Genomic DNA, 23168 nt, shown 5'->3' on the forward strand with positions numbered 1-23168 from the left:
ATTTAACACTGTAAATGCACAGTACAGGGCATCTGACAGCAGAAATTTCATTATTTATATATGATTTGTCTTTTCTACAGGATTTCTAATGATTGCCAAGTACCACAGTATTCCTGTGGTTCAGGAACAAAAATCACAAGCCTAGTCACAATGCCCTTTGTATAAATTCTGAGCATTTTTAGATTTTTTACTTCCTGAAGGGAACAGCTTTGCTGTCTTAGGAAGCCTGACAGCAAAATATGTCAGAAACAAGAATATACAGATATATTGTCCTGATCTGGTTCAAGTCACATACTTCAAGATTCTGCTAATGTCTCTGTTAGATGGATATTAAGTAGTAGTAATAAGTTTATGCTGCTTAATTTTTAAAATATGCTTACTTCTGTCATACTCAAGTTTTAAATAAAGGCATTTGTGGTTTGCAACGGCTGGCCCCTCCCTGAAATCTGATGTCTGCAGAGCCACAGAGACCAACCTAAACTCAGGAATGCAAAGGAGATTACAGTAAACATAGGAACTATAGGCTTTAAAGGATACTGACTAAACACTGCTTTTCAACAAAAGTGATGCTATGACCTAGACCCTCCCAAAAAGAAACATAAGGAGGTGTGGAATCCAAATATGATGGTGCTGAGGCATTTAAGAAAGTGTCAGCATATTATTAGCTTGTGATCTGTGACAATGTAATTGTCATTGATGACTCATTCCAAAGGGAGAGAAGTGGTCCAGGGCAGAGTGATAATGGCAAGCTTCACCCTAGGCCTTTTAACCTCTGAACTAGCTCTCCCATCTAACATAAACTCAGTCAAAAACATCAACAACTCAGGAAATGAAAAATTTGAGGGATTTTATGAATTACACTTTTATTTTTTTTAAGCAAATGCGTGCACACACACACACATACACACCCCTTCAGGAAGATTTAGGAAATAGGAGCAGCAGAAATCTCTGAAGTTTGAGGCTGCTTCTTCATAATTATCTTGGTATTTTACTTTTCATTCAAACCAGAGAGGAATGCACCTAACTGAAAAGGACACGGGGAGAAAGAATTACAGTCCACATTTCCTATGGTTACATTTACATCAGCAATTATTTGAAGCTTTCTGTATAGTGAAAGCATGTGGTGTCAAGCTCTCAGCATCCATGTTGTATTTGTTTCAGGTGATTTTCTTCAGAATGGCTCTAGTTTGTTCCCATGAACTGAAGAGTACGATAGGTGGGTGCATCTTCCAATTTAATTTTATCATTCATGTTCTGTAGATTGCTTAAGTATGGGATACAAGCTTCATTCTGAACACAACACCAGTGTTCCACTTCAGCAATTAATCTGTAACTCAAATCAAAACTTTGATGGTGATCTATAATCCTTAGAGAATATCCCTCATTACAGGCCTTAGGAGCGGTGAAAAATGATATTCCTCTTCAGGTTCAAATTTTTCCCATTTCATTTTGATCTTCAAAATTATAATTGTTTTCATGTTTTGTTTTGTCTTTCTCATAGGAGACATAAAAGAGAAAAACCCTTGAAACCAGAATGTTTCAAGATTCAGACACAAACTTTTTATTTGTACTTTCAGGGTTTTTTACGTAATTTAATTTTTTTTAAACTTTTCATCTCAGGGCAAAAATTATTTCTTGTTTTCACAATCATTTGTTTCTTGTTTCAGTGCCTCTCAGTGGGAAGAGAACTATTTCCTATGCAGCTGTGATTAGGAGTTCACTTGTCATTCTGTTGTGGCACATTGGTATTACAACACTGTGCTGGTTAAGTTCCTCTCCCCAGGCTAGTGTGTAATTTACATACAGAGGAGACAGCAGTCTAAGATTCAGTTGCCTGAACACAGGTGACTCTTTTAGCTACCAGGGTGCCAGCTGCTGCCTCTGAATGCTCTTGCCCTCCCACATGTAGGAATTCCCTTATCATTTTCAGCCATGTCACCTATATTGGCGTTGAACACCCTATGTCACCTATATTGGCGTTAGATCACAAATAATGATGTCCATATAGGCAGCTAAAAGCTGTCTTAGCATAAAGAGAAGTGGCATGTAAATCATAAATTCCTCAAAATGTATCCACAGATTTCCCAGTCCTGCACAAGCTTATTGCCATGTTATTGCCTGACATTTGGCCAATATCTCTCTAGAGAAACTTAGCTGGTGGGAGTGGTAAGGGTTGTGAGAGAATCTGAGGAGGTGTAATAGATGTTTGTAATGCACTGAATGCTGACATACAGCATTGCCTTTCCTTTTTGGAAATTAGCCAGAGAAATTTTGTTGTTGTCTTTTATGGACAACCATTTGGAAAAAAAAAAGAAATAGAAAAATAGAAAAAGAAAAAGAAAAAGAAAAGAAGAAAAGAAAAAGAAAAGAAGAGAAAAGAAGAGAAGAGAAGAGAAGAGAAGAGAAGAGAAGAGAAGAGAAGAGAAGAGAAGAGAAGAGAAGAGAAAAAGAAAAGAAAAGAAAGAAAAAGAAAAAAGAAAAGAGAAAAAAGAAAAGAAAAGAAAAGAGAAAAAAGAAAAGAAAAGAAAAGAAAAGAAAAGAAAAGAAAAGAAAAGAAAAGAAAAGAAAAGAGAAAAGAAAAGAGAAAAAAGAAAAAGAAAAGAAAAGAAAAGAGAAAAGAAAAGAAAAGAGAAAAAAGAAAAAGAAAAGAAAAGAAAAGAGAAAAGAAAAGAAAAGGAGAAAGAAAGAAAAGAAAGAAAAAGAAATTTATGTTTTTTCCTACATACAAAAGTTTCCTGTAGCTACAGGATAAGTTACAGATTTCTCAATAGACATTCAAGAGACAGAAATTAAATTAGAATTGATTCCTTACATATCACTTTGACATACCTTCCATTTCCAAAAGTATTAAAGATAGAGACAATAGTTTTACACTTGAAATATTTACCAAGTAAATTTTATTGCCTTAAACACAGTAATTAATTTAATGTCTGACTTCTTTTTTCCAGAAAGCTTTTGAATTTTTCATTATTTTCCTCATTGAAAGAAAAAAACATTAAAACCTGGAAAAAACAAAACATCAGTACAGGGTATATCTATTAAGATCAGTAATGTTTTTTTACCGACTAACACACTCAGGAAAATACTTACTCTGATTTGTGTGATAACACTGCTAACAGTAGCCATCATACTGGGATACAGCATTTGTTTTATCCATTTTCCTGATAGTGTGGTGGCGGGGGGGCCTCTGCGTAGTTGGGGATAGTTGTTTTGATTTGTGTAAGAAGAAACAATGTCAAGTTCTAGACCACTTGCCACACAGATCATGATTTGGGTATGTCACTGGTACAACAGACTCAACTTGGGGGAATTAAATTTTTGCCAAATTAATTAAAAAAAAAAAAAATAAAGCAGGAAACATCTCCTCCCCCCCACTCAGGAAAAATGGGTAAACAAATTTTAGGTAAAACACCTCTCTTTCCTCCTTCACAAGCTTAGCTTCACTCCTTATACTTTGCATCCCCCCTTCCTGCTTTCCACTCTCCTTGTTATCACACAGGCCTTCTCAGTCCCTTTGGTGAGGTGATGGATGGTGCAGGATGTTGGGGTCAGGATACAACAGTTTCTTCTGCCATGCTTTGTTCTCATTCCTTTGTCTTCTGCTGCTCCTTCCTTCTTGTTTCCTGCGCACTAGTATGAGTCCTCCATGGGCTGCAGACCTTCTGGAGAAGTACCTGCTCTGGTGTGGGTTATCCACAGGTCACAGGTTCTTTCTGGGTCTTACCTGCTCTGCCATGGACCATCACCCACTGCTTTGGCCTTTTTGTTTCTTTTTTATTCTCAGGATTTTGCCCTTTCTTAACTTTCTGCCACCAGCTTTGCTGACAGGTTCAGCTATGGCCAGTGGTGGGTCTGTTGTGGAGCTGGTTGGAACTGTCTGAAATTGGCTGTGTCTATCACAAGGCAGCTGCTGGTCTTGTTTCATAAAGGCTACTCCTGCAGCACCCTCCCCACTGCCTAAACCTTGCCATTAATACCAAATACAGGATACTGCTAGCTTACAATGACTTTTGAAACCAAACATCCTACACCAAAGTGGAAACTATTTCATTAGGAAGCTGTTAATTCTAAGATCTTAACTACTGATGAAACAAGCTAACAAATTACTGATGAAACAAGCTAACAAATTAATATAGAATGAAGACAGCCTTAAAGGAGGGATGTATTAAATGGAAGCAAACATCAGTGCAGGACTTACAAAGGTTAAAGCTAATGTTTCCAGAGCCTTTGAAGAACAGCAATGCCTGCTGAAATGAACGTGCCATCTGGAGTTCAGCCAATGTCAAATTGGTTCATTATAACAGCATGGTGGATCAAAGTGCTGAGTGCTTACCCCCTCACAGTGAACAAATCACAAGTGAACAGGCTGTCATACAGGTGCACTGACGCTGGAGGGATGGCAACACTTAACCCTTCTGGTTACTGGGTCATGAACTACTCTTGCAAAGTTGCCAAGAAAGAACATTTTGGATCAATTTTTAAGACATAATTCATTTTTTCTACTGAAATCACAGACAGTCTGGATTGATGCTTCTCTGCAATTAAAAAGATTACTTGTAGTCTTTCAATGTTCCACCTCTTTGCAAACCAGCCTCAGTCATTCTCAAAGCAGTGGCTTGCTCTTATCAAAGTTAAATAAGAAAAACTTAATGCACTTCCCGTGTATCAGAATCATGAAATTTGCTGTCTGACAGCTAGAATGCATCCTTCTGTCTTGAAATGTATTTGTAACATTTTTTTCAGGCATGCTGCCAATCTCATATACATCTGTCTCAGTTTTAAAACATTCTTTAGAGTATCTAAAAGATTTTTTTTCCCTCCAAAATAGGAGTGCAGAAATCCAGGCAGGCTACTTAGTTGGTTCGGTCTATCAATTCTGCTTTGAAGTTTGACCTATGCTGTATTTTCTTCTGTAGTTCCCAGCTAGGTTTCTCAGGAATTATGTACCCAAAAAGACAGAACTTGCACTGCTCAGGTTTAAACTTGTCTTTAGATAAAATAATAGTCACTCGAAGAAAATTCTGTTCTGCATTTGAATGCAGAACCCTGTGAAAATCCTCCCTTTCCCTTAGAACATGGCAGGTAAAACGAAGAATCAAAGGGTGCATTGCTTCTTGCTAGAAACAATCAAAAATTGTCAATCTAAGCAAGAGAAGCTCAGGGTTAAAGAGGAACTCCTACTGATGGAGAAAACAACATTTAAGCCTTATCCTTCTCCAAGTTCCCTGGAAACACATACACACATTTGAAAAGTGATGTACAAGCTGAATCATTTAATTTGGGCCATAGGGAACTACCTTTATTCTTGACTCAGCTCCAAAAAATTAGCACCCTAATTTCATTCTTGGCTGATTGGGCAAGGTTAATCCAGTTTAAAGTGGGATAGAATACAACTTTTTAGCTCTCAAAGTATATGTTGTAGTTGTCTCAATACCAGTTACTTATGGTCAGTACATTTTTAGCTAACAGAGGCAATTAACAGTAGTAGTAAAAATGACTTAATAAGCACTTTTAGGGTGAAATTATTTTCATCCTAAATTCGATGCCCCCAAACCAGTGATATTACTCAGGGCTTAAAAAATGTTGAGCCCATTTGTAATAAAAGGGGTCTTCCAAGAGATTTTCAGTTTAGTTTTCTATGTTTAGGTGGGATGAATTGCACCTGATGTTCATCTGAACAAATTAGAGGTTGATAGCTATTAACCTAAGCCAAGGTTAATATTAGGCTGAGATTAATATCTTCAATCAAAAAAGGAAAATAGAACTCTTATAGGATCATGGGTTGTTTGACTGAATGCAGTAATAAGGAAATATTTTCCTTCTCCCCTTGCATTTTATTTGTATTATCCCTTCTTCTGTATCCTAAGGACTTGGTCTCTGAAAATCAGATAGTAAAAAACCACCAGATTTGATTTAGTCATCATTATTGTTTTCTCACTGGTCAGTCTTTACCTTTGTCAAAGTTGCAGTAAGTTAAAAAAATAGAAAAAACAAAACTGAAAAAAACCCAAAAAAATACCTAGAGATTACAGTAAAAGAACAAAAATATTGATTTAACCAATAAAAGGTAGTCTAGTTCCTAAACATCTAAAAAAACCCCTACAAATTAAAAACAAACCAAATAATAAAGTAACCCCTCTAATTACTCTGTATGCGTAACTCTGTGCAGTGTACAGGCACTTCAGAGATGTTTTTATTTCCCAAAAAAACCCCAGCAGATCTTCCCCATAATGATTTTTCTCTAAGGGAACCCCATCAGGGAAACCCCGTGGGAATCCACTTCCCATAATTACCTGTAAGGTACTTCCCTATCTATGTCATACACTTTGGGTAGACACCCTGCTGCCCTCTTTTGTAGCCTCTGAGGTCTTCCTTTTCCATATCACTCTACACTCTGTATATGCTTGTAATTCCTTCCCGCACCTTTGTATCTGCTTGTTATTGAAAATGAAAACTAATGTATAGAAAGAGGTCAGCAAGCAATATGTATATAATGTTGTACTTTGTCTGCTTTCAGTAAAGGAAAAAAAAAATCACTTGTAACTTAAATGCCTGTATGAATGCTGGTTATTAACTAAAAAAAGCAAGTCAATATTCTGTGAAAAGAGCATGGGGCTGCAAGATTTGGAAAAGCCAATGAATGTAGTTCATCAATTTATATGACTCCTTGAAATGCAGTTTTTAGAAGGGCATAAATCAGTCGTATCAGAAAAATTTTGTAATTCTAAGGCCAGATCAGAATTTCATTATACTGATTTTAGTTAGCTTTCATACAGAAGCATGTAAACCTTAGTGGCACTGGAAGCCATGTTTTGTTACAGGCTAGTTAGAGTTAACTCATAAAATAACAATTAGTATCATCTTACACATACAACTGATAACAAATACATTTGAGCTTAGAATTCATACATAGCTAAAAATACAATTTAATTTTACTATCAGATTGTATTACAGGGTTTTAAATGACTATTTGTTATAAGCATCATATAAATATTTAACCAGAAAGACCTATGCAGGTATTTTAGACATTTTTCTGAAACCATGTCATGAAACTGGACTCTCATGACATAGACAAGACTATTGCAAAACTATAAAACCAGTAAATGTACACTTGTATTGTATCTTGATAATAACTCATCAATGTTTGAAAGACATCCAGTGAATAACAGAAATATCCACAACTGACAATGAAAAATGATCGCAGAATAAAACTGATGAAAAGATAAAATTAATATTTAGAAAGCTTACTAAAAATATACATTTGAAAAGGACACTTTTTTTCCTTGAGTTTGTATGTCTTGTGCCAAATCCAGTTTATACCAATTGGAGAAAGGTAACAGTGTCAAAAGGTAAACTGTATCTACTATGAGCAGATATATATATTTTTATGCTTTATATGTGATTTGTTTACTGTCTTGTATGTGATGGGCTGTATTCCAATAAATTTAAGCTATTATTCACTGAGTTCAAGTTGTGCTACTGGGGGTAATTCTTCTCAGATTTTGCATTTTTATCACTTATTGTGCCTACTAAGTCAATTCTGGCAATATATTGCTAAAGCATTACAGTTAATCAACTAGCCAATGTTGCTTAAATGAGACTCATCCCATTAATTTCAAGATTATTATAGTGGTTTATGTTGGCCATAGACATCAAGCCTTATATGAGCAATGCCCAAGTCACTAGTCTTTTCATGTATTTTCCCTAGGCAGACCTCCTATCATTAAAGGTTCATGGGACTGTGATGTTTGTCTATAAATTATAATTCTTTATAGAACTGTTTGTGCTTTCCCTTAAACCTATCATGCCACACAGGAACATATTTAATGACTGACTGCACAAAGTGTAAGAATCTGTCATTAACATATTTGTAATATAATTTAAAACACAATTTACATTTCCAAGAGCTTATATTAAAAAAAAAAAAAAAAAAAAAAAAAGAGCAAATTATATTAGAAATTAAGAAGGAAAAAGCCCCAAAAAAATTGAGGGAATGAAGATATGTGAGTGACATCCATGTAAAAAAGGGGCTTTGTTATAGTATGGAAAAAGAGTTCCATACTTTTGGTTTCACTTCAAGATTTTTCTTACTTTCCATACAAATGAAAAGTAGTTTTCAGACTTGGAAACTTGCCATTTCATACATATATATATATAGAAAAGAAAAAAACATCTTTGCTGTGAAGTAGAAAAAATTCACAATAAATCAAATTCACAAGTACTTGCTAAGCAAAAACTGGTATTTTTTCAAAGCAAAAAGGGCTGAATTGATTTCGTGGTATCAAAATAAGCTATCTACGCTTCCATACCTCAGCAAAGAAATAAACTAAAATTACATTTTTACTGCTACAAGCTTGTAGCTTATATTTTTCATGTATGTTCCCTGGCTTAAGTTATAAGAGAGTAGTTGTTATAAGGAGTACTTCTGTATGTAATAAGTGTTCACAGAGGCAGGAATGATAGGTAGCTAATTTGCTTTTCATAAATTTACATGTAGGGGTCCTACTTTTACAGAATCTTTAGCTTTATTTACTTTATCAACCAAAATTGACTGTGATGGATGAAACAAACTTTATAATCCATGTAGCTGCATATTTCACTAATACTGGTACTTTTTCTGTGAATCATCTGCACACCAGCAATCTGACCATGCACAACCGAAATCAGCAGGAAACGTGCTGTTGACTTCTGTTAAAATAAAACATAACAGGACCCTGAAGCTGCCTGCCAGTTGCTGATGCGTTTTACACCACAGCTTCTTTTCTAGTCCCTTCTCTGTAAAGATACATTTATATGGCACAATACAGTGTCATGTAGAAAGAACCATATTGATGCAGAATAATTGATGAACAGGTATATTAGCCTGGAACTGTGCCATACCTCATATCAGTAGCACTTCTGGCACCTCTGCTACATTGCTGTGCTGCAGAGCATCAGGCAGACATGCAATCTGTGAGCCAATCCTCTCCACCTACCAAACATTTTCCTAGTGTTCACAGTCCTATTGAATAGTCATGCTTTGTTTTATTAGTCCCAAAACATATTATCACACTGTTCTGTTAATTCTCAGCAGTCGTTGCTGTTACTCAACTCCAACACTATCGCATTAACTACTTATGTGATTTTCATTTGTGGCTTAAATACTTTTCCAGATAATGAGTTGAACTGATGAACCAGGCTACAAGTACTAGTTTATTCCTTAAAACAATTCCTGTAATATCTAGTTTGGAAACGATACTCCTTCTTAGGAAAAAAAAATAAATGCAAACCAATAACCATAGTACCTTTCCCAATTTTTTATTTGCTCAATTTTCCATACTCATGACAATTTTTAATGTAAACCCATGTGAAACAAGTTTTTAAACTTGTAAGGCTTAGTAAAAACACAAACCCACCTTTTTTTTCTTTTTAACACAAGGGCTCAGGACTAAATTCAGCAAGGTTTTGGGGGCCCAGACTGATGCTTCCTCTTCCAGAAGGATGAGGCAGCAGCATTAACTTCTCTGACTGGTTTTATTATCCTTCTGAAGACTGCTGCACTCTAAAATAAAGAAAATGTAAGCTTCATGTAACTGAATTCCTAAACTGTCCCTTGTTTAGAAACTATAAATCATGTTTATATGTCAATGTATTCAGATGATAGTGAAATTCCTCTATGCATGCTAGAGACAAGTAGGTACTGCCATTGATTATGTATGGAGCTGTGGATATTTCTATCTTATCTAAACTTTTATCTGAGTTGCTTATAGTTAGTTAGCTTCCCAGAGTTAAGTATGAAGAAAAACCATTTCAGTATTTTCATTTAATATGGAAGGCCAGCAGAAATTTCACACACTGAAATTTCCCTGAAAGGAAGTGGCAAGTCCTGCACCTAGGGAGATTTAACCTCAAAGGACGGGTACATGCTGGTGAAAAGGAGATGAAACAAAGGCTCTTTTCATTGATGCCCAGTGAGAGAACCAGTGGCATAAACTGCAACACAGGATGTTCCTCTTGAATATCAGGAAATATTTTTACTCTGAGAGTAACTGATCACTGGCACAAATTGCTCAGGGAGGTTGTGGGGTCTCCATCTCTACAGATATCCAGAAACTCTGGATACAGTCCTGGGCAGCCTGCTGTAGGTGGCCCTAATGGAGCAGAAGGGCTGGACCAGATGACCTTGAGAAGTCCCTTCCAACCCCAAACATTCTGTAGTTCTGTGAATATTAAAATAGCAATTAGCTCTTCTAAATTTCTACTAAACTGGCTATCAAGGCCTGCAGAAACCTAAAGCTCCTTCCTGTTCACATTTCTACACCTTCAGTTTCAACAGTGTTCTACTTAGAGTCTTAACGCTGGCATGATTTCAAATCCAAATTCTTCTCTGAATTGCAATGGATTAGAGCCAGTGGAAGTGAGACATTTTATATGTACCATGTAGTTCAGTGGTTATAGAATTATAGAATCATTTAGGTTGGGGAACAACTTCAAGATCATAGAGTGCAAGTGTTAAGCTGTCACTGCCAAGTCTACCTCTAAAACACTAAACCATGCCCCTAAGTTTACATACTGCCAGGGATGTTGACTCAAGCTGTCCCTGGTCAGCCTGTTCCAAGGCTTGACAACCCTTTTGGTGAATAAATTTTTCCTAATATCCTACCTCTCCACAGCTTCCTTTCAGGTATTTGTAGGGAGGGACAATATTCTCCAGGCTAAACAACCCCAGCTCCATCAGCTGCTCCTCATAAGACTTGTGCTCCAGACCCTTCACCAGCTTTGTTGCCCTTCTCTGGACATGCCCCAGCACCTCAGTGAATTGAGGGGCTCAGAACTGAATACAACACTGAAGGTGTGGCCTCACCAGTGCTGATTACAGGGGGATGATCACTGGCCTGGTCCTGCTGGCCACACTATTGCTGATACAGGCCAGGATGCCATTGGCCTTCTTGGCACACACTGGCTCATGTTCAGCTGGGTGTCAACCAAGCCCCTAGGTCCTTTTCTCCTGGCCCTCTTTCCAGCCACTCTTCCCCCAGCCCATAATATTACAGGAGGTTGTTTTGACCCAGCGCCTGGCCTTGATCTTCCTCCAATTGGCCTCAGCCCATTGATCAGTCTGTCCAGATCCTTCTGCAGAGCCTTCCTGCCCTCCAGCAGATCAACGCTCCTGCACAACTTGGTGTCACTTGCAAACTGACTGATCCCTTTGTCCAAATAATTAATAAAGATATTAACTAGAACTCACATTAAGCTATTAAACAGAACATGTAGCTCGAAGGCTGCAGTACTACTCTCACATCTACTCTTTTTTTATGGTGTTTAAGCTCTACCTTAAGTCCTCAGCTTTCCTGAAATTGTACTTGGAGGCACTGTCCATACTTCTGTGTTCATATCTGTGTCTGTGTCCATGTCCATGTATGAAACCCACTGTGAATCCACCGTCAGAAAAGTGCAACATTCAGTATCTTTGCTAGATTCAGATCCTGATTTTTTAAACAATTAATTTTAGAATTTTTGACTCCATGATGTCTTCATATTAGTTCAAGAATTTTGTAGGTTTAATGTCAAAATCATAAGGCTACTCTCCACACTCTAAAGATGAGACTGACAGAGTGTGCACTTATCCACCAGTCCATGTGTCATCATTCATCACAGTCCTGAAACAGACTCCCATTCTGTTTATATAGTAAATATTTTAATTAAAGCAAAAGTGGGACAGGGAGAATATAATTATTTATGCCGCCCCCAAAAAAAACCTAAAAAAACCAACCAAATAAACCCAAAACTAAAAAAAACACCAACATGCTTTGCTGCTCAATATTTTTCCCATGCCTCTTTGGCCAGCTTCCTTCCTTTAATATTGCAGCTGATGTCTGTCAAACAAATTAATAGACATTGCAATATATGTGCAAGATAAGTCACTCAGATTCAAATAATAAGGTACACACCTGGCATTTTTTGATCTTTTAGGTATATTCTTTTAGGTTCTTTTAGGTTGAGTAATTTGGTAATAATCTGTCTTTAATAACAATATTCCCCAGAGTATACTTAAATAATGTTAAAGGCACAGCACAAACTGACAAAAGCAAGGCAATTTAAAGTTATGATGGATACTGCCTTTCACTTAGCCTATTGTGCACAGTTACAGGTATTGCAGAACAAATCATTCAGTGACCTGAGAGCCTCTCTGTAATGGCTAAGTATAATGAAACAAGTCAAGCCTGGAGTATTATCCTTCACACTGATTTTTCCCTTGCTTTTGTCAGTGTCTGTGATAATTTGGCTTTTAGCCCGTTAATTTCCTCCATTTATGAAACGCTCCCCATGGAAGTAGTTGCCTGCCATGGGGATATGCAATCTGAGACTTCTTTAAATATGTATTGTTTAATTATATATCAAGGTACCAGTAGAGCAGCAATTATTATTTTATATTTCAATGACTCTTACACTTTACACCCTTTTCTACTGTGACTTTCTCTCCTGGATAACCACATTGTTGAGAAATCAGAAATGAGATTTTCCATATGTTTGAAGTTACCCAGTTAGTAATCCTACAGTATCACTTGTCATAATCAATAATGTTAACCAGAATGTAAGTTAATTTCATGAAATAAATGTCCAGTTACATTGATGAGATTGGCTGTTGACACCGATTGGCAGATAGAAGTGAGTCTTTCTGGCAGAATAGAAATGTAATAGTTATGGAAAAATATGAGCAATAAAAAGCTACTGTTCTTCTTTAAAATTTAATAAATAAAAAGAAATCTATGTCTAAAATTGTTCTATCTTGTTTAGGTGCCAAGGGGCTTTGAATGGAAACAAGATAGAAAAAGTGTCTTGCTTACCTAGAAGAGGAAAAAAAATGGACAAAAAATCCCCATGATTTTTTCTCCTTTAATATATACAGTTTTTGCTCTATCCATCTGCTATGACACCAGTTGCACTTGGTGCATATTGTATATGCAGTGTACAAGAATATTAAGAAGAAACAGGTAAGAGAATGTATTACGTGTTGTCAGTTAGTTATGGTAGGAGACAATCAGTTAACAGATTTGCAGAGACAGGTGGATCTTCTCAGGAGAATCAACGAGTTTAAGAGGAGCTGGGATGACACATGGTTGCTGTTAGTCTCAGCAGGAGTGACAGCAGAGGGGGAGGAGGGCTGGCTCTCTGTGTACAGCAGGTAGAGCTTGGGGCAACATGCCTGTTGTTTTCCTGCGCAAGATGTTGATAGCCAGACTACGAGGAAAAAAAAAGAGACCATTGCATAAAGTGGTTTTGTTGCCTAATTTCATTTGAATGGCTGTGTAGCACCATGAAAGTGTAAAATAAAAATAAGTAAGGGAAACACTAAGAGTTATTTGCTTGCAGTGATCTGAAAGAAAAGATCCTTTGCCAGACCTCATAATTAACAGACCTTTTTCTCTGTGTAAGGCCCTTGAACCTCTTCTTTCTCTGGCTACATGCCCTAACTGAGACCAGACCTACTTAATTTGTATGAGATAATTGAAATTATTTGTTTATTCAGTCCCTTTACAGCCTGTCCTACCTAATTCTTCTGTTTCTTTTCTTTGATCTATGTAAAATAGAAGCACCTTCATGATGTCTGGACACTTGCCTGTAGCCCTCGCTTTGCAAAAAATAGCCCATAAGTTATCACATCTTTATGATCATCCAGTCCTTCTTCAACCCTTGGAGAGAAAACAGAAACAAAAACAAAACAAGAAAAGCTGAACGCTTACACAGCATTGGTAGGACGTTGTAGTTTTTTCCTGATCATTGCTTAGTAGCTTCAACAAAGTTTGAGAGCTTTTAGCAACCATCTTTCCCTGTTGGAAACAGTACAGCTCTCCAGAACAAGATTTTAAACCCCAGTTTCTCTCATTTAAATGTCCCTGCTCCAGGGATTGCTGTTCCATTTGTGATAATTTCTTTAATATGTGGATGGAGTCTTGCAGCTTCATTCCCTGCAATGCAGATACCTATTCAGATTCTGTTGCTGGTTGCATTAACTCAGATATATTTCAATGTTATTTTCTAAGGCTCCTAAGTTAGAACAGTCAAAAACTATTGCTGTAAAGGAGAGGAACAGAAACTCTTGAAGGTATTTCAACATTTAGACACCCTGAATCGTGTTGCTGGGAAAAATTGCTCAGTTCAAATAGTTTAAACTAAATTAAGATCAAAGCAGTTTAGTGATTTATTAATGACATGTAATTATCCAGAAATCAGTGAGCTATATATTCAGGATCAATATCGGTAATACAACAGTTAAACCACAATTCTAGACACTTTCAAAATGCTAATAAGCTCCTACAAGTTTCTAAACACCCTTCTGTAACTAAACCTTCCAAAATTTTTGTGCCCTCCTAGAGTTCCCCTACACTGCAGCCAGAGGTCACTGGCATCCCTCTCCAGCAGTACAGGTTTCCCAGTTGCTCACCTCCTGTGAGAGATGTGAGCCCTCCAGCTCTATGTGACAAAGCCTTCCACAAGGTCCCCTGTACCTAGAAGTGAGGTGGCCCTGAGTGCTGGTCACATGTGACATCTCACTGGGGTACAGGCCCTTCCCCAGTACCCCTTTGTACTGGGTACAGGCTGGGCTGCCCTGTCTGGGCTGGAGTTAAGCCCTTAACGTGAGCATTTTCAGTGCAAACACCCTCCAGACCATTTTGACTACATTCAATCTCCATAAACACCATGTGCACTCACATTTTTATTTTTAAATTATCCTGGCTATCTGCCAAGGGAGTGTGCAGGCACCCTCACAAAATGCCTGCTGAAAGCTCCCATCTCTCTCACTATTAGCATTTGAGAAAGTGAACAGCAACTGGACTTCACCTGTTTTGGGCATCTCAGTTATTTTTGCTACAGTGAATGTTGACCAGTGTGCCTAATCATAGACCAGGGCTGTCACTCTCAGTAAGTTGAGCTGGAAAGGTGCCTACTTATTTCAGGATCAAAATTGATTCATGAAAAGTAAACTAACATTTTGACTCTAAAAGTCTGATTTTCACAGCTGATGGTCCACTATAGTTTTAACATCACCATTTTATGAGAAAGCTAATTTGAAACTGTTATTCAGTATTTTCTTTGTAGCTGAAGCACCAAGATTTTAATCCTGGCTGTGACCCTGATTCAAAGCTTCTAACTTTTGAATTTATTGGCAAAGTCTGCCGAAAATGGAGAGTCTCCTCTGCAGAAAAACATACTGTTGTTTTTGCTATCACTGTCAGCCAAAGCAGTGCAAAGACAGTGAGTACTATGAAGTAATGAGCAACTTTTCTCTCATACCTGTTCATATAAATATTGTTTTTTCTTAGGAATATTTCTGAAAGTTTTCTTTTTATTTACAGAACTTCACAAAAACTTTATAAATAATAACTGTAATGTTGATTAAAGTATCACTTGGCAATATCTTCACAATTTCCCAATCCAAACTTTCATTTTCAAATCTCCAATTTAGCAGGTGAACATCCAATCCCTATGCAGGACTCATCAAAAGATCTTTGAACTTAACAAGAGTCGTTAATAATATTTAGAACAGCCTAAGGCCCTTCTTGGAGTGTCAATATCTGATTTGGCATGTATTCTCAAAAAGACTAATGCCTTAAATTCTTCTCTCAATCCATTTTTTAATTGTTATACAGCTGGAAATGTATGACAATACAACATAATTATGAAATAAAGAGTAAGAAGACATTTGTTTATACCTTATATTTAGCAGAGTAGCATTTTTAACTATATGATTAATTGAAATTTAACCTATTCATTCAGATTTCCTTTAGTATTGTCATGGTTTAGCATAGTTTGGGTTTTTAGTTAAAGAGGGCTCCATCAGTCATGGAAGTGATTCTTTGCAAAGAGGCGCTTACAGCTTCCTCCAGACCCAATAGAACCAATCAACTGGCTAGTTTGAATATTGGCAACTTTTTTAAGCCACTTGAGAAGCTTGACACGCCTCTGTGATCCACATTTAAGAATGAACAAACCCCGGGAAAAGCTCTCTTGCTTCCAGCTTTCGGACAGGTAGCTGGGGGACCATGGCGTGGCCCAGCGGGTCCTGGCCAGGCCCTGCTCTGCGCAGCCCGGCCGGGTCAGCCGTGGCGTGGCTTGGCTGAAGATCTCAGCCTCTTCTGCTCGCTGGACACCCGGCACAGCCCCCTCAGTGCGGCCTGGGCTGGCCCGGAGACAGCCACCCTGGAGCCGCGTGGCCCTGTTCCACCCGCGGCCCTGCTCCTGCAGGCGGCCCCGCAGCGCGGCCAGGCCAGGCCGGCCCTCACCCAGTGCGGCCAAAATTCATCTGAGGCCACTGCCCAGCAAAGATCGTGTGACCAACAGCGATAAGCGAATTCCAGCTGCAAGGCCTGGGTGAGATTAACACTTTTAGTGCCGTAAGATTCTCCAGAACAGATGAAGCCAGCAGACATCAATCCTCCCAAAAGAAAAGGAAGGGTGAGGGCACGTGAAGAAAACACCATAAAGACACCAAAGTCAGTGAAGAAGGAAGAGCTGAAACCCCGAGAGAGGGGAGAGAAGAGATGCTTCAAACCTAGAAGTTGAAATTCTGTTGTAAAGCTATGGTGATGGACTATGACACATCAGAGTACCTGTTGTAATTTCATGAAAGCATGGGGGGGTGGAGCATTCAAACTGTACTTGTGAGCAAAAGTACCTGTGCTGGAATAAGCAAATGTTGAAGTAGTTGTGATTTGATGAGAAGCTTGAACAGAGAGAGATGAAAGTGACCCTTGCTCCCAGGGGAGGAAGAGGGCCTCTGTTCCAGGAGCTGAAGATGCTCCCAGAGATAGGTGAAGAGAACCTTTGTTTCTGAACAGATCAACCTTAAAATGGTACCCCCGTAGCTTAAGACTGGACCCTAGAAAGCAGTTGTGGGGAAAGCTGTAAGACGAGGGAAGGGACTCTCACATCTGAGCAGAGAAACAACCCGGGCAGCTGTCTCGTTGTGACATTGAAGCCATGAGGGAACTGTTTCTTGTGGAGATGTCTCCACAGCATGAGCAAGAGAGACTCCTCTCCCTAAGTGAACTGAAAAAGAGATTATTATAGAGGTGGTAAACTGGCTGAAAAAATCTCAGGGGTTGTCTTTTTACATTGTCAGTGGGAGAAGGGAAAAAGCTGAGGAGAAGAGAAGTGTTCTGAAGGTTTAGTCTGACTTTTTTTCCTTCTTTTAGGTCTGTTAATAAACTTCTTTATATTCATTTAAGTTTTGTGCCTGCTTTGTTTCTCCTAATTCTTATCTCACGAGGGAAAATAAGTAATGGATATTTCAAACCAAACCACTACAGATATGTAAAAATAAGAATAGTTTTAGGCAGAAGTGTCAGTGTTTGTTAATACCACAATCATAAAAACTAGCTCTTTAAATGTATTCTGCTAAACTATTTTCATGATTAGTTCAATGGAAGAAAAATGGGTACTTTATAGTGGTTGTCACTGTCATTGCTAGAAATGATTGCTCTTAAAAATATTGAAAAGCCAACTGAAAGTACTGTTAAGCAAAAGCATACAATATGAAGATTAACATGAAGATGATACAGGACTAATGGTGCTTTGCCGTTAAAGTTGTCTGTTTATAATACATCTGAGATAATATTGGTTTCTTTGGAATTCAGATGTCCCTCTCAAACCCCAATAATATTAAATAACTGACTTGCACATCTTTTTCTCTTCTTAGTTGTTCTAGCAGCACTAATATGTGTCCTTCTGTCTATATCCCATTTTTAATAATCTTCCTTTCTCTCACCCAAAACCAGTTTCCAATGCAAATGGATTCCTATTGAAGAATGGTTAGAGGATCAGGGGCATGGATCATTGATAGAATTATGGGATCAATAAAAGAACTGTACAAGCAAGAGCCTGCAAGCAAAAGGCCTGTGTGAGGAAAAACTCCGCATGAGAAAAATCCCTCTGTGAGAAACAGGCCTGGGAAACAAAAAGGGAGTTTTGAAGCGATGCAGCTGTGCAGATAAGATGTGCTGACTGGGAGGAGGGAGGCTAAACTCTGAATTCTTTTAATCATAACTGTAGAAGCTTGCCAATGTAGTCCAATTATGTAGAAGCAGAAATGCGCTTTGATAATTTTTAAGCCACTTAAGAGTTAACAAGCTGGTATACTATGTAAGTGCCTTTGGAGTGCTAATAAAGGGAGCTTGCTTTTATCAACCATATTGGTTTGGACTGCAATTCCTCCCCTCGCCGGAGTCCACGGACCCTTTTTCCAACATATTCCTGTATAAAATTTTACCCTTGTACACACACTGCTACTTCATGTTCTCAAAGACATTTTGCCATTTCTCATATCATCATTAACAGGCAAGTTCAGCCATGTGGATATATCCTATCATATCCTTTCTGGTGCCACTGTTTCTTAAAGAGAAATAAGAATGATATAGTGTAGTGTGAACATACTGCTTGTCTTAGGAACAGCAGAAACTCTGATCCTTATTTCAAAGTTAATATTTTAATTCATAAAAAATTTTTGAAAGTGGAAAAAAAAAGGAGAGGTCACAATCCACAGAAAGCCCTGTAGACACTCCCACGGTTGTAATACTGACCTGATACTGTTCCCAAAAGAATGCTAAGAATTTCTTCAGTTCAGAAGAAAAAAATTGAGGAAAGACTTAATAAGAGTGTAGTACGATCTATTAAAACAAAAATAGAAATTTTATGGGTGTTATATATATAGCATTTTTATAATAACTGTTTCAGAAGCTCCCGTTTTTGAACTAGCAGAAAAGAGCCTATTGATTAATGTTTTCATAACTAATTAAATGGATTAGGATAAAGCGCTGAAGTGACAGAGACATCTTAAAAGGGTAAGGTCTACTAGTTCATCCTCCTCCTGGTACAATATCATTTCAAAGTATGTTATTTGGTCTTGTTTTAAATTATTTAAGCAATAAAAGCTTCCCTATTACACATTTGACACAGCTTTGTAACTGAGAAACTCTTGCATGGTTTTCAGAAAATGGAACTATATTCTTTTTCCTTAATATACTTTATACTATAAAAGTGCCCTTTTCTTGTACTCTTTGAAGCAGTAATTTGTATACTGTTATCCTACCTTTAATGAACAATTTAATCTCCCTTTTTTTCTGATTCTCCTGGTTATTCTCCATATTTACAGTTCCATGACTGTCAGTTCTCTATCTCTATGTCTCCAATACGTCTGCTAATATATAAAAGATATAAATACCACTGATGGTGTTTTTTTTCCTCACAATATTATACTACATTTTCTATTAAATTAGTACTCCCTTTCATCATTATTAGCAGTTTTAGGACTTCCTAGCTGCCTTTTTGTTTGTGGTTTGAACGATTATACCTGAAAGTCAAAATGTTCTTCTGTAGTGTATACTCACAAGCTCTTCCTAGGACTTTCTCACTATTTTTCTGTTCATGTGGAAAAAGAGAAAAAGAGCTGTTGGGTCTAACTTTTGGAATGTGACTAAACCAAGAACTAAAATAATTTGAGACATCGTAGGGTGTTCTTTAATTACAGATTTGTAGTTACCTACAAACTTTTGTAGGCCTTTGAAATGTATAGCTGCATATATGTGTATATATATATACATAGCTACGTGTCTATCAGCACGTATATTCATGAGCTCAATTAGATTAACAAAGAAATTGGATGGGCGTACATGCTAAGTCTTGTGCCTTTTAGATAGTTAAAAAATCCTATTTTTATTAAACAACTAAATCTAAATAAAATAAAACAAAGAACGGCAACAAAGAACGGCAACAAAGAAAAGCCTAAACTCAATAACTGGATTTAGAAACAAAGAATAAAAGTCATTAGAGGACACACTAAAAATATTACAGAGATGGAAGGACCTCTTTTTTACTGTCTAGCTCATTAATTCATTTACTTTCCTGAGAGAATAGAACGACAAATCTCTTTTTTACCTACTCTGTGACATAGACTGAAGTTTAACTTCCCTTTTAAATAAGGTCTTTTGATTCACATCACCATATGTTCAGAAAAGTAGAAGGTGGATGCTGTATTCTTCTTCCCAGTCTATGCAGGTATTTAGCCACCAGCTATCAAACCACTCTCTTTTTCAGTCACTCACATCTAAAATGCATTTGTTGGGCAAAAATAATTTGGCAAGCCCAAATTAAAGACTCTTGGAGGACAGAGCTACAGAATGATCTAAGTTTATTTTTTGAATCTCATCTGAAAAATTTAAATATCTTATTCTTAAACTATTAGTATTTTTTAATATTTTAAGATTCTTTCTTTGTTTTCCCTTGTTTTTTTTTTTTTTTCCTTTTTCCATCTGAAATGGTGTTAAGAATTATCTAATCATTCTGATTTTTGTTGCATCTTAATTGGAAGCTAAGTGGGCTTTGTTCTTCAGTAACTTTTGTAGCTGATTTAGCAGACAAAGCCTCAAGGATGGGTAAGCAGACGAATCAAGCACAGAAAAGAGAACATTGGGATTGGCAAGATTTTGTTGCCTTTGACGATAATAAGACTACTGCATCACTAGAGTGGCTGGAAAGAGGCCCAGTGGAAAGGACCTCAGGATATTGGTTGACAGTCAGCTGAACATGAGCCAATGTGTGCCCAGGTGGCCAAGAAACCCAATGGCAGCCTGGCCTGTATCAGAAATAGTGTGGCCTGCAGGACCACGGCAGCAGCTGTCCCCTTGTACCTGGCACTGGTGAAGGCACAACTCAAGTTCTGTGCTCATTTCTTGGGCCCTCACTACAAGAAGGACATTGAGATGCTGGAGTTCCAGAGAAGCGCAACAAAGCTCGTGAAGGGTCTAGAGAGTCAGTCTTATGAGAACCAGCTGAGGCAGCTAGGGTGGTTAAGCCTGGAGAAAAGGAGGCTCAGGAAAGACCTTTTTGCTCTCTACAGCCATCCTGGTTGTAGCCAGGTGGGAGTTGGCCTCTTCCTTCAGTGAGAGTCTGTGCATGCTGGGTAAGGGTTTTCAAATAGTCTCCGATTTGCATAACTCTTAACTTTTTTGAGGAATTCCATATGAACCCCATTTAGTCTCATGCAAAATAAGAAAAATTTAATATGAGTGATGAAAATAATCCAAACTACCCTTGTATCATAGTGGTGTTTCTCTGATCTGTTTCTAACCAGAAGGTCAAGGAGTGAATGTGTCTTGCTCTGGAAAATGGTCCTGGGATCAAATTAAACATTACAGATCATCAAGACTACACCAAACAATTACCCAGTATGGGCCAATCCAGAGCCAAGAAAGCTCATATTCTGAAGTTAGCATGGGTGATTAAGTCATCTAGAGTGGCCAGCTGTCCAATTTACTATGGGTGTCAGAGCTACAGCAGATACCCAGCAACCCTTTCTCAAAAATGGCTGGTTTGTTTATCTCCTGGATAAAGCACATATGGATGCAGGATGAAAGCACATAAACACTGAGCTCAGAGAAGGACTGTCTTACAACTAAGAAGGCTTCTTCACCTTGAGTACCAGTACCAGTTCAGAAGCATATTTCTGGAAAATTTCTTCAGATTACTTTCCAAATTCCATAGAAAATGCACTGTAGGTGTTCAGATGCTCTGTCAAGTGTCTGTCTCAATGTTCTTAGCCATTAACTAAAAAGTGCCAGCCATACAAAAGCGAGGAAAGGCTGTATATAGAGAATTGCTAAGATTTTAAAACCAAGAGGACTGCTACAGTAACTTAATCTTTTTTATTTTATGTAATACAGACCACACTTAGCAACCATGTTGCTAACTTCTTTTTGACTTTATTTATTTTTAATAGCTTAGTTTTGTAATTAAACTCAATAGAGAAGCCATTGTTTTCCTAGGGAAGTTCTTCTGTTTAGAGCTCTCTGAAATGACCTTTATATCTAGTCTAATTTACCTAACTTTGCCTTCAAACCACTGTGTCTCATTTTGCTTAATGCCACAAAGTTTCTCAGCTAGGCATTTGTAGATTGTGATGAAGTCATGTCCTTGAAGAAATTCAATACATGGAGCTTTTGCAGCTTCTTCACATGAGCCATTTTCTTCATCCTTCCTCATTTTCAAAATCTTCTAAAATTGTAACATTTTTTCTAAAGTACAAGCACCAGAACTTGTCATAGTAGTCAAATAATAGCATCATTAATATAATCTCGTGGTGCAGAAATACTACTTTTCTTCTTGCATAGCTGGTGATGAAGCTTAATTTCTAAATGATATCTGGCTAAATGAATTCTGTTAATTACCTTGGGAGCAGTACTGACATGAGGTTTCACATGTGGACTTGAAATGAAGATACCTATGAGGATGAAAGAAGAAGGTACAAAGTGAGAGGCAAAATTAGAAATAAAGATTAGAGTGAAAACCTTGGGAAGATCATGTTAGCTGTAATCAGTGACAGCAGGGAAGGCAGGGTTATAGGTGGCAAATGCCATGGAACTATAAAGGTTGTATGTCAAATTGCCAGCTGTATCCTCTACTACATATTCTTCCTTCATTCTACTTCTTGGAAGCCGTAGAGGAAGGAATCAACCTCACTTTCCAGTGCACAGGTAAAAGAGAAACTCTTTGTTTTTCATAGCCTAGGGAGAGTGCAGCTTGGATAAGCACCTAGTTGTTAGATCAGCTCAAATCACATTATTGTGATCTGATGTTTATTCTGACACAACCTTTCACCCCTTCATCTTAAAAAGTAAAGAGTTAAAATGTACTTCATTCTACTAAAATGTCTCACCTTTATGTGTTTACCTGGCTTACCTCTTTATTTATTGATTGCCATTTTTTCTATTCTGGTATTTTCAGTAATTTTACTCGCTGTTCATTTATATTTTATTCTAAACTACCAATACAGACACTGAATAACCTTGGGCTGAGATATATTCACAAAATCACAAGAAATTGCATCCATAGTGGCTAATAATTTCTCATCTAATTTCTTACTGCAACTTGGTAGTAGAGACAATTATATGTACTTGTAATATGGATGCCTTCCTTTTACAATAGATCTTTTTTTAAACCATGAAGTCATGTGATGTGAAACCAAGTGCCCTACAGAAGCCTGAATATTTTATTCAGCAAACTGACCTTTATCAATCGACCTTGTAATCTCATAGAAAACAGTAAAGAGTTTGTATAAGAATGCTGATTTTCCATTAAACTGCTTTGGCTGACATTAATTTTGAATGTTACCGACTCTTAATTATTTACTGATT

At 37.5% G+C, this 23168-nt stretch overlaps 1 long non-coding RNA gene across 1 annotated transcript in view; it reads left to right on the plus strand.

Moving 5' to 3' along the window:
• Positions 1-17979, plus strand: part of LOC125321603 — a 54498-nt gene extending 36519 nt beyond the window's left edge. Inside the window, exons 3-5 of the long non-coding RNA XR_007201607.1 lie at positions 1162-1216; positions 12778-12974; positions 17760-17979. This is a non-coding gene — a long non-coding RNA (uncharacterized LOC125321603). The remainder of the gene's footprint in view (positions 1-1161; positions 1217-12777; positions 12975-17759) is intronic.
• Positions 17980-23168: the final 5189 nt, after the last annotated feature.

The sequence above is a fragment of the Corvus hawaiiensis genome, chromosome 2 (assembly GCF_020740725.1).
Source record: "Corvus hawaiiensis isolate bCorHaw1 chromosome 2, bCorHaw1.pri.cur, whole genome shotgun sequence".
NCBI lineage: Eukaryota > Metazoa > Chordata > Aves > Passeriformes > Corvidae > Corvus > Corvus hawaiiensis.